Source organism: Peromyscus maniculatus, chromosome 4 (assembly GCF_049852395.1).
Source record: "Peromyscus maniculatus bairdii isolate BWxNUB_F1_BW_parent chromosome 4, HU_Pman_BW_mat_3.1, whole genome shotgun sequence".
In the NCBI taxonomy this organism is placed as follows: domain Eukaryota; kingdom Metazoa; phylum Chordata; class Mammalia; order Rodentia; family Cricetidae; genus Peromyscus; species Peromyscus maniculatus.
This window is the reverse complement of record NC_134855.1, coordinates 116,688,485-116,699,427: the sequence shown is the minus strand read 5'-3', so window position 1 is coordinate 116,699,427 and position 10,943 is coordinate 116,688,485. Positions and strand designations below refer to the sequence as shown.

Genomic DNA, 10,943 nt, shown 5'->3' with positions numbered 1-10,943 from the left:
TAATAGATGGCATGGATATTCTGCATAGGAGGGGCCGATTCACTCACTGATGCTTCACAAATGTTTACCTGTGACTTTCATTAAAGCCTAACAAGGTCACACTCAAATCTCACACAATGAAAGAAGACTATAAACATAGCTTTTTTATGTGGAGATGACCTAAAGCAAATCTGTAGCACACTTGCCATGAAAATGGGATATAAATACTCATAAGATAACCTACAATAGCAATTCCAAAAGTAAATATGATTGCTGTATCTCACCCAAACCATCTGCAGTGGACAACACAGACCAAGGGACACTAGGGAGATGTCTGACATTGTCATTCGCAAGCCTCATCCTTTCTTGCTAGTGTTTCTGCTGAGGTAAGTTCTTTCAATTGAATAGAAGCGAAATATGTGAGCTGCTTGGCTACTCAGAATTAGGCTGCACAGAGAGTCCCACCTGATGTCCGGCTGAGATCCATTACCCCTTTTTAGGGAACTTGCCATTTTTAAAGAAAGGGGAGCTGCTCTCACTGGGCAGTCATGGCTCTTATCTGCACAGCAAGTCACTGGCTTAGCCACATTTTCTGCTAATTAAATTCACTGTGGGAGATTCCTAACGTGTGTCTCCATGGGAAATGGATCTGAAAATCTGGATGATGCTCCTAATTGCTTCTGGTAACCAGGTTATAAAACCAGCACTGTCAAGCCTGGAGAAAACAGAGCTAGATAAAGGTGTCTAGATTTCAGACCACATGGGCTTCTGCAGCCTACAGCTAAAAAAGCAAAAGCCAGGCTCAGCTACAAATGGGCACGTTCTGAACAAGGCCTATACTTTGAGCTTTTCAATTACTTACCTAGGGATGCAGCAAACAGGAAGCCAGGAAGAAGCACAGTGGTAAATGAATGGATGCTGTTTGCCTAACCTGCACTGAGATGCTCTTAGGCCAGGGCCTTGGCAAACCATCCAAAGTGTGGTCAATACACTGACAGCCTCACCATCACTTGGGAGCCTGTCAGAAGTTCAAACACACAGGTCCTGCCTCAGAAGGGTTTAAGCAGAATAACTAGAGGAGTGGAGCCCAGATATCTCCCTAGCACATGATTCTAAGACCCATTAAAGTTCAAGAAGGTCTGGTTTTAAGGGCACAGGGTCAATAGTAAAGGCATGTGACTCGTAGTATCTGTCATCAGGGAGACCTTGTAGCCTGTGTCCTCTGTTTCTCAGTGTTTTGGTTATACCATGTACTCTCTAACACCACTCCAAAATTCAGCAGCTTCAATGCAACCATGGCTCCCTTTGGTTGGCTGGAGTCAGAGAGGATGTTTTCACTGCTGTGCTTGTAGGCAGATGGTGGCAGAAGATGGAGTCACAGAAATAAGTGACTTGGCTAGGCATCCGAGATGGCTACTGTATTCCCATGCCCAGTGTTTGAACTGTAATGACTAACAGCTGTCAAGGCATCCCCCTTCCCCACAGACACTCCATGTGTCTGGCATAAGCTACTTCATAGCATAGCCATCCTCTTATTCGATGGCTGACTTTCTCTAGAGTACAAATTCTAAGAGGCCTGAACAGAGGCCATCAGGTCTTCAGGGTTTGCATCTGATCTATCACAATCCCACTTCTATCATATTTTCTGAGTGAAATGTAAGTCGTAGGGGCAGCCCAGGTTCAAGGAGAGAGTTCCACATAATCGGGGAAGAGGTCATCTTTATAAAGCAGCTGCCACATTTATAAAGAGAAGGAGACCTAAATCCCTTAAAGGCCTTCGTGGCTATTATAGCCTATGATTCTCGGTGAAGGAAATATCCATACATTGAAGTCCATTACATCTATCTTGTGGAGGCCCATTTCTCTATGCTATCACCATTGCTCATTTAGCACTAAGCACACACAGACTTGCATTGTGATTTACCTTCTAAATGTAGTTACTCTGACTTCCAAACTTGGTTATAAGATCCTCAAGGCCTTTATGCCTCCTTGAAACTCCATTACCTGATGCAGTGACATATACATCATGTTAGACTTGCAATGAAGATGTGATGATGACAGTGATTATAATGCTGCTGCTGCTGCTGCTGCTGCTGCTGCTACTGCTGCTGCTGCTGCTGGTGGTGGTGGCAGTAATAATAGAATCACCATATTTAAATCATCCTGTCAACTTGAATAAGGACAGAGCATTTACTAAGTTAAAAAATAATGCACAGGCTTTTAAAATTTTTTCCAGACATCTTTTAAAGCAGACTTCTTATGATAGGCAAAATAGGACTAGGAACATTATTTTCTACTGATGTTTTATTTCCTTCATATAAACATCCACATGATTTTCCTTTTCTCTATGACTCCTTTTTCCCCTTCCCTTTCCTACTTTTTATTTCATTTCTTTCTTATTTCTTCCTTCCTTTTTCACAGTGCAGAAGGGACTGAGGCCTGTAATCATTAAAACATTTTATGTATTCTAATGATTTTTTTTACTCCTGTGCACTTAGTGTGGCCACATAGCTGATTTTGGGCAGCAGTAATCCTCGTCAGTCCAACCCTCAACTTTAATGACCCCTTGCCAACTCCTGCGGCAAACTGAAAGTGGCAAAGCCACCTTGAAGGTCTGACATTGAATACTTAGGAAGTAAAAGTCACTTGTGTCTCTGAGTTGCAACACAGAGCAGAACAGTCAAGCAAAAACTATTCCCATTGCTTGAGCAAGAATCAAATCTCTATTGTGGGAAGACACTGGATTTGAGGGTTTATGTAGTAGCTAAATCTTCACTAACAGGCTGAGCTCATTCCCAGAATCAATACTATGTGATATTGTCAAATGTCAACACTCACATTTAAACTGCACAGTTTTTAACCAAGAAATATATTTTTTACCAAGAAATATATTTCTACCATATTCTCTTAATAGTAATTCATTAGTGCATTTGTTTAAATATTTCACATTTTTCTCAACCAGATTCTATGTACTATATATTTACAATAACATTTCATTACTCACATAAAACTGATGTCCCTGATCTGTTTCAGCAACATATTTTCCATCAAATCCCTAATAGGATCTCACAAACAGTCTGTGTACATTTCACTCTCTGGACCTGTTACCTTTTCTTATTCTATCTAATCTCATTCAGTCACTTAAAAAATTTTGTGAGTACCTATTATGTGTCAGACAGACCTATATCCTTGAGATGTCAAGACAAGCAGAGCAAATACAGTCAGGAGAAAGCCCTTCCTAGTGTGTTCTAGAAGTGGAGGTGTGAAAAATAAAGTGAAGGACAAAACAGTGAAAAGATAGAGGTGTTTTTACAAAGGTGGGACAACTACTCTAGACTTCAAGAGGTGAGTAGCTCTTCACCAAGTAGAGGAAGAGAGATTAAAACAGACAATGTAAATTTGACAAAGGGACCCTTGTATCCTGCTACAATGTCCATCTTACAGGATAAAGACCTCAATACCATGGACCCAATGAGTGAGTAATCACCCCCGGGTCAGGACTAATTTTTCAGCTCTGTATCGTTAACCTGGAGAGCAAAACAGTGACTTGTGAGGTTTTGTTCAGGTCTGACTATTCTGCACATTACTTTTGATTCCAAGGTTCATGTGGGGCACCTGGCTCAGCTGAAGGGATCTTTGTCATTGAACAGAGAGAATTATCCCAGTTTCATGCATGTAAGCTTATTTCTGCCAGGGTAGCTTGGCTTCCTGAAGGTAATTAGACGTCATGAGCTTCTGGTATGTACTGTCCATTACTCACACACTGTTGTTCTCTGCTGTGATCTTCCTTGGATGACATTGTGGTCCAGAGGATTCTGCTTCCACCCATGTTAGAACAAGTAGTCAATCTTTTTGTCTTTGAATGCTGACTATACATGACTGTTGTTTATTTTTTAATCTTTCGCTTATCTGGGAGGACTGATGCTTGATCTCTCTGCTCCTCTCAGTGTACAATATCAGTTATCCTTCTAGTTTGGAGCATAGTGTTTTCAGTAAGTGTAACTAGCTTGATAAAGTTGGTGATTTATAAAAGATGATAATAAAAAAGAAATTCAAGGGCCAGATCAGGAAAAGTGCTATTAGTAACTTAGATCTAATCTCATTTAGGCAAAAAGGAACTTAAGACATGTTGTGATGCAATAAAAGTATACTTGAAAACATAAGTACGTATGGATATATTTTCATGGTTTTTGCTAGTATAAGGAATACTCTTAGCCGGGCGTTGGTGGCGCACGCCTTTAATCCCAGCACTCGGGAGGCAGAGCCAGGCGGATCTCTGTGAGTTCGAGGCCAGCCTGGGCTACCAAGTGAGCTCCAGGAACGGCACAAAGCTACACAGAGAAACCCTGTCTCGAAAAACCAAAAAAAAAAAAAAAAAAAAAAAAAAAAAAAAAAAAAAAAGGAATACTCTAGGAAGATACTTTTATAAAGAAAAGATGTTTATTTAGGGTTATAGTTATAGAGGTGCAAGGTTTAGGGGACACACTTGGTGATGACCTTCTTCATGGCAGAGTTCCAGTATGGTTCATAGCATCAAAAGGGAATTTATTAAAGTAGTTTCCAGGCTGTGGTCTGGGTGGTCTAATAATGGCTGTTTTCCAATGGGAAGGTAAAGAATCTGGTAGTTGTTCAGTCCATGACACTGGATGTCTCAATAGCACCACTCTTGTATTAAGGTTCTGGATAATTCCTAGAGAGCTGCTGGTCTTCAGTCTGCATTGGAATCCTGAAGATGTAGGTTCTAATACCAGTGAAGGAGTACCTCAGCAACAAAGTAGATGAACTTGCCAGCAAGAGTAAGAGCAAGCAGACAAAATGAAAAAGCTTTCTTTTCCGTCTACCATGTTGTTTTGCGGTATGCCACCAGAAAGCATGTCACAGATTTAGAGTGGTTCTCCCATGACAAATGGCCCACACAAGGAAGTCTCTCTCAAACATGTCTACTTGTATGGGTTCTAGTTGATAACATATTTAGTAAAGTTGCCAACCAAGATCAACCATTGCACATGGCAATGAACAGAGAGTGCAAATGCATGCCTGTGTGAGCCTCTTCATTCTGCTATAAAGCCACCAAGATACAATAATGGGTACTCAATTCTAGTGACTTTATTTAAACTCAATCACTTTCCAGTGGCCTTAACTATAAAGGCCACAGTGGAATCCAGTTTCTACTCTCTTTATATCATTCATATATGTCTTTGGGAAATAAATTCCCACATGAGACTTTTTAAAGGAGAGCCACATGTAAGCCATAGCTTGAGTATTCAAGCCATAGCCACAGCAAACACATGCACATATATACATGAATGTATAAGCATACACACAGAGAAACATGCACACACACATACATATACACACAAAAAAACTTTCATAGTAAAAAAATTCATAAAGCAAAGCAGTTAAAAAGATCTTTAAAAATCTTTAGAAATTATAAAATTGGGGGTTGTTGCATAGAGAATATCTCTATGATATTGAGATAGTGAAATACAATAAATTTATTGCTTTCAAGTTTGCAAAGAAAGGGACATAGAATGACTTCAGGTTATATTCCTTGAAGAAGACAGTGTAGCCCCATTGTGCATTAATAGCTAGAGCTTGTGACAGATTAGAGGTGACTATGAAGAAGGTGAGGAATTCAGTCTACTATTCCAAAAGTGAATGTTCTTAGACTTAAAAGTTTGAAGATTTGGGGCAGTTGAAAAAAGTCTAGAATGCATAACTGATTGATGGCTTGGGAGGAAGGAGCTTAGGAAGCACTGGCCTGCAGAGGTGCTGTTCTAAACCATAGATGCTAAATGGAACCAAGATGTAGAGAGCAGTCCTGGAAGTCATCCAAGGACAGAATCCTGAGGAAAAGGGATAAACTGGACCAATGGAGTGAGAAGCATGACATCAGCCCATCTATCAAACACAACCAGGTGGCTTTATCTCACCACACTTGTTCTCGGAGGAGAGGAGTATACCACACACCATTACAAATGAAAGAAAACTAAAATTGGTGTAAGGAAAAAGGAAAGAAAATGCAAAGGCAGACTGTGTCTGTTCTGATGACTCCACAGTCTGAGAGTTGCCTTCTTCTCCTCCTTTAGTTTTTTTTTTTTTTTTTTTTTGGTTTTTCGAGACAGGGTTTCTCTGTGTAGCTTTGCGCCTTTCCTGGAGCTCACTTGGTAGCCCAGGCTGGCCTCGAACTCACAGAGATCCACCTGGCTCTGCCTCCCAAGTGCTGGGATTAAAGGCGTGCGCCACCAACGCCCGGCCTCTCCTTTAGTTTTTTAAGAAGTGGTTTCAGTGTTAAGCAGGACAACCGTACATATGCGTGTAACATTCAGGTTGTGTTTTCCTCATTCCCAATGAGAAAAATAAGGTCTTTATCCACCATCAACGTCAGTTCTGACTGGTCATCATGAAGTTAACATCCTCATTTTTATCAGTGAGGCCAGGGGAGTACTGGGCTCTAATTGGCTAGGCTGGATACATGACACCTTTAGGCATTTGACAAAGGCCAAATGACCAGCACTAACACTAAACAAAAGAAAGGGTCATCAATAAGTCTGGGAGTTGTTATTGAAAAAATGGAAGCTGATACTAAGTGGGTAAATAAGAATTATGTACAGCTGGATTATGAATGTATTTATTTATTTGGAGGGGGGAGGCACCACACTACGGTGGGAATGTGTTAGCCAAAGGACAACTATTTGGGGAGTTGGTTCTCTCCTTACCTTGTTTTGAGGAAGGGTCTTTCTTGGTTTTACCACTGAGTTGCATACTCCAGGCAAGCTGGCTGAGCCAGCTCTCCTTGCCACCCCCAAGGCTTGGTCGTGCATGTGATGGACACATAATAAATGTGCTGTTTTACTGGTAAGAGCTTAATTAGCTTACTTTGCTTTTATCACTGAAAGACAAGAATGTATGTCATTATGAAAATAAGTGAGCTTTGTTTTCATAGGAAGAAGAAATGAGGAAGGACAAGAGTGCTACTGTGCTTATCCATTAGCATCATGACTGGGAGGAAGAGAGACTGGAGCAGGTTAGAGAGCAAGTATTGTGGAGATGCTAAGAGGAAGAGGAGCAGTTACAGGCCATCCTCCTGGGGCAGAGGAATTTTGAAGGTGAGTAGTAATGGGGGCTATCATGCTGGGAAAGCCACCTGAGTTCTGAGTCATCTGGATGATGCAAATACCAGCTTGGCTGTATAAATCACACCTATCGTTAGAAGAAAAGTTTTGACATTTGCTAAATCACCTACGAAAACTTGCTGTGGTTGTTAAGAAGAGCCCCCAAAGTGTTTTCCTTCTAAAGCTAAATGTCAAACTCCCTTAAAGATGGAGTTTACACCTACAGATGGGGGTTGGGTGAAAATGCTGTGCAAATTAGAGGCAGTAAGCATTTCAGACATCTTCATCTCTGCTCAGAGATGTCTCCTAAAACTCCTGGCTGGGGAATTGCACCTTTTCTTTCTATCTATGTTTTGGCAATCCACTTTTTTCATGGGATGCTTACAGCACATTTGAAAATGAAATTGTAGCATTAGAAGTTATACATAGTAAAACTGACCCAAATTCACGTTGCTTACACAGTATAGCACTGGGTGCTTTAATAGGGATGTCTAACAAAACACATACATTCAGAATACTAAAGTAACATTCTAGAATTGCTGTTCTTGAACAGGGGATGCCGGAAAACAGCCAAACAACACTTACTCAGTTAGAATTCAAATGTAAGCTAGGCATGGAGGCACACTGCTAACAGTCCAGCACTTGGAATGCAGAGGCAGGAGGATTCTGTATTCAAGGCTAGTCTGACTACATAGTCAGGCCTTCCCCCCAAACAAACAATCTAACTAACAACAAGAAAAAAAAACAGAACAAACAAAATAACAAAATAAACAGACAAACAAACAAAGCTCCCCAAACAAGCCAGAAACCAGAAGCTATATATAATGTATATTTCCAGGAACCAGCTAATTCATTACTAAACTGTACCAGTTATTGAGAGGAGAAAAAAATAGAGACTGAGTGGATCAGTTAAAATATTTCCAAGTCTATAATTCTGAAGGAAGGCTTGACAATTTAAACATTTTAAGTCAAAATACATCAGTTTTATGATGACTTGAGTATTTGCCAATGACAGGTAAACTGTATGTCTTAGTTAGGGTTAATATTGCTGTGAAAAGACACTATGACCATAGCAGCTCTTCTAAAGAAAAACATATAATTGGGGCTGACTTACAGTTTAGAGGTTTAGCCCATCATGGAGGGACATGGAGGCAAGCAGACAGACATGGTGCTGGAGAAGAAGTTGAGAGTTCCACATCTTGATCCACAGGTGACAGAAGACTGTGTCACTGGCCATAGCTTGAGCATATGAGACCTCAAAGCCTACCCCCACAGTGACACACTTCCTCCAGCAAGGCCACACCTTATAATAGTGCCACTCCCTATGGGCCAATCATTCAAACACATGAGTCTATGGGGCCCACTACTATTCAAACCACCACACTGTACATCTGTGTAATTATGTGCCTATACATAAACCATAACATGTAAAAGTGAAGGTGTTTAACACAAATGCCTGAAAAGCCACCCCAAACTAACAGTTTAACCACATCCTTGCATTTAAATGATGGCTTCCACTATTTTCCTAACAGTTGTGTGGGGAACTGGAACTGAGATAGTGAGAATCTTGTATTTTCTAAGAAGTTGAGTTGTTCAATTGATTGGAAATGCTGGAAATGTTTAAAAAATTAAAAAGAAAAAAGTGACACTAAAAATTCCCAACAGTTCAACACTTGCAAGTTTACCTTATCATGTTTAACAGACAAAAAAGCCCACATTGTTATTGTTAATGAATATTTTTGAAGATACAGAAGAGTTCAACTGTCTCATGGCCTTACTAACTTTTGGAACGAGAAAGCTAAGAAATCTTCCTTTTTTAACTTCTTTCATGAGGAATCACGTTCCATATTTGAACATCTGACTTAAAAAATGTTTCTGTTTGTATAGTGAGAAACTATTCAGAACATGCAGATACACAGACACAGACATAGACACACACACACACACACACACACACACACACACACATGTGCACGCACACACAAATGTGCACTCTTGAGAGACATATGTAGGTTTAATTCTTGGTCATTGTTGAAACACTTTTTATTTAAATAGTAGTTTAAGTTTTGGATAGGATGCAAAGCTTTTGTACACATAAGCATACCTACATATCCTTTAATTTTCCATTTTCTGTTTCTTGAAAAGTGTAACACCTAACAGGAAACATGTGTTCCTAACTCCTCATGGGTCTACTTCCATAATTTGGAAGCTTATGATTCAAATGTATTAGTGTCATTCAAAAGTGTCTGCCTTCAATATCATCCATTCTTTTATGTAATTAATATAAGCTAATGATTTTAAAGTTATCTTTCAATGCGCCGGTCTTCATGGGGAGAGCATATGAGTTGCTAAGTAGGGACTGCAGTGACCATGACTGGCTACAAGGAAAGCAAGGGCAGTATGGGATACACCGGAAGACAGGCTCCATTCACCATGGGAACACCAGTAATTGGTGAAATTAACATGGTTGATGGAGACTTCTGCTTCTGTTTGGACCAATCTCCTCTTGCCAGCTTATCTTTGTTACAATGGCAATTTTTTGACAACAGTTTGTCTTCCTTCCATTTCCCAATTCCTCCCAAAAGATCCCTTGTTAAGAGAGGGGGAAGGGGAGGGAGAGGAAGAAATGGATGGGGGGGGGGTTGGAGGGGAGTTACCACTAAGTTCCTGCTAGCTAGCTTCTGTTCACACAGAAATTTGGTTAGAGAACCCTTACATGGGAGGCCAGATCTTGCCTCTTTTGTTCATACCTTAGGCATAACTTTGCTACTTCCTTGGCCTTTGAAAGTTATAGTAATCCTAATGACATCACACAGATATGTCAAAACCTTAGGACTAGCCTATGAGTGTTTCTAATGAAGAACAAAGACCCATTAGGACAAAGCCATCACATTCACTATAGCTACAAGAGTCTAGACTGTCAGCCACACTAACAAAGAGTCAAAGAAACTTGGAGAATGGTTCATGTTGTTCCTTTTTCCAAGCCCAAACTGTGACCTTTTCTCTCTGCTGTCACCTCCTCAGCCATCTTCCTTGGGAGAATTCCAAGTAAGCTGGATAGTCACCAAACTGGACAGTCTTTTATTTGTTGGCATTGTATAAGAGAGCTAGAAAGAGCTAGGGACAGAAATCTATTTTATTTTTCTATGTACTTTTTATGATTTATGAAAAATTGATCTATTCCCCTCGGTTAGAAAGCCATGAGTCAGAGAAATACAGTTACAATAAAGTGGCAGTGTCATTTCTAAAGTAGACCATGCTGTGGACTACAAATGATGGCCAATTAAAATAAGTTATTCCTGTCTTGTGGGGCATTGTGAAATGAACTATCACCCATGATGAATTAAAGCCAGGGTTCAGAAGGCTTCCTATTGACTAGCCTGTGGTATAATTTATAATTATTTCTGTTTATGGGCAACGCGGGGCAAAGGAGCTAGGAAAAAAACTGGGCTAGCCCGCATCTGTAGATGAGTAAGAGTAATGAAAAAGGTACATGCTTAAGAACTAGATCCATAAATATTTTTTTCAGTCACCGCAGTGTCAGGCATCTATGGATATAGATATATAGGAGAATATCTTCAGCTTGTAACCTAGCCAGTCCTAGCACAATAGACTGGAAGGCTTTATCTCCTAGACATATGCAACTCACATTCTGGGAGCCTGGGATCCATCTCAGTTCACATTCTGTGTGGAGCATTTTATGGCAAACAGACTGGATTTTAAGGAAGTTCCTTCTCTGTTGAGAATCTTCTCTTCCTCCTCCTCTTGCTGTCTGTCCTCCTTCTCCTGTTCCTCTTCCTTCTTCTTTTCCTCCCCTTTGTTTTCTTCACTTAAAACTATGTAGCTTGA

The 10,943-nt window shown here is 40.3% G+C and overlaps 1 pseudogene; it reads left to right on the top strand.

Annotated features, from left to right (window-relative positions):
- Positions 1 to 309: 309 nt before the first annotated feature.
- Positions 310 to 10,943, top strand: part of LOC102908354 (heterogeneous nuclear ribonucleoprotein M-like) — a 32,040-nt pseudogene continuing 21,406 nt past the window's right edge.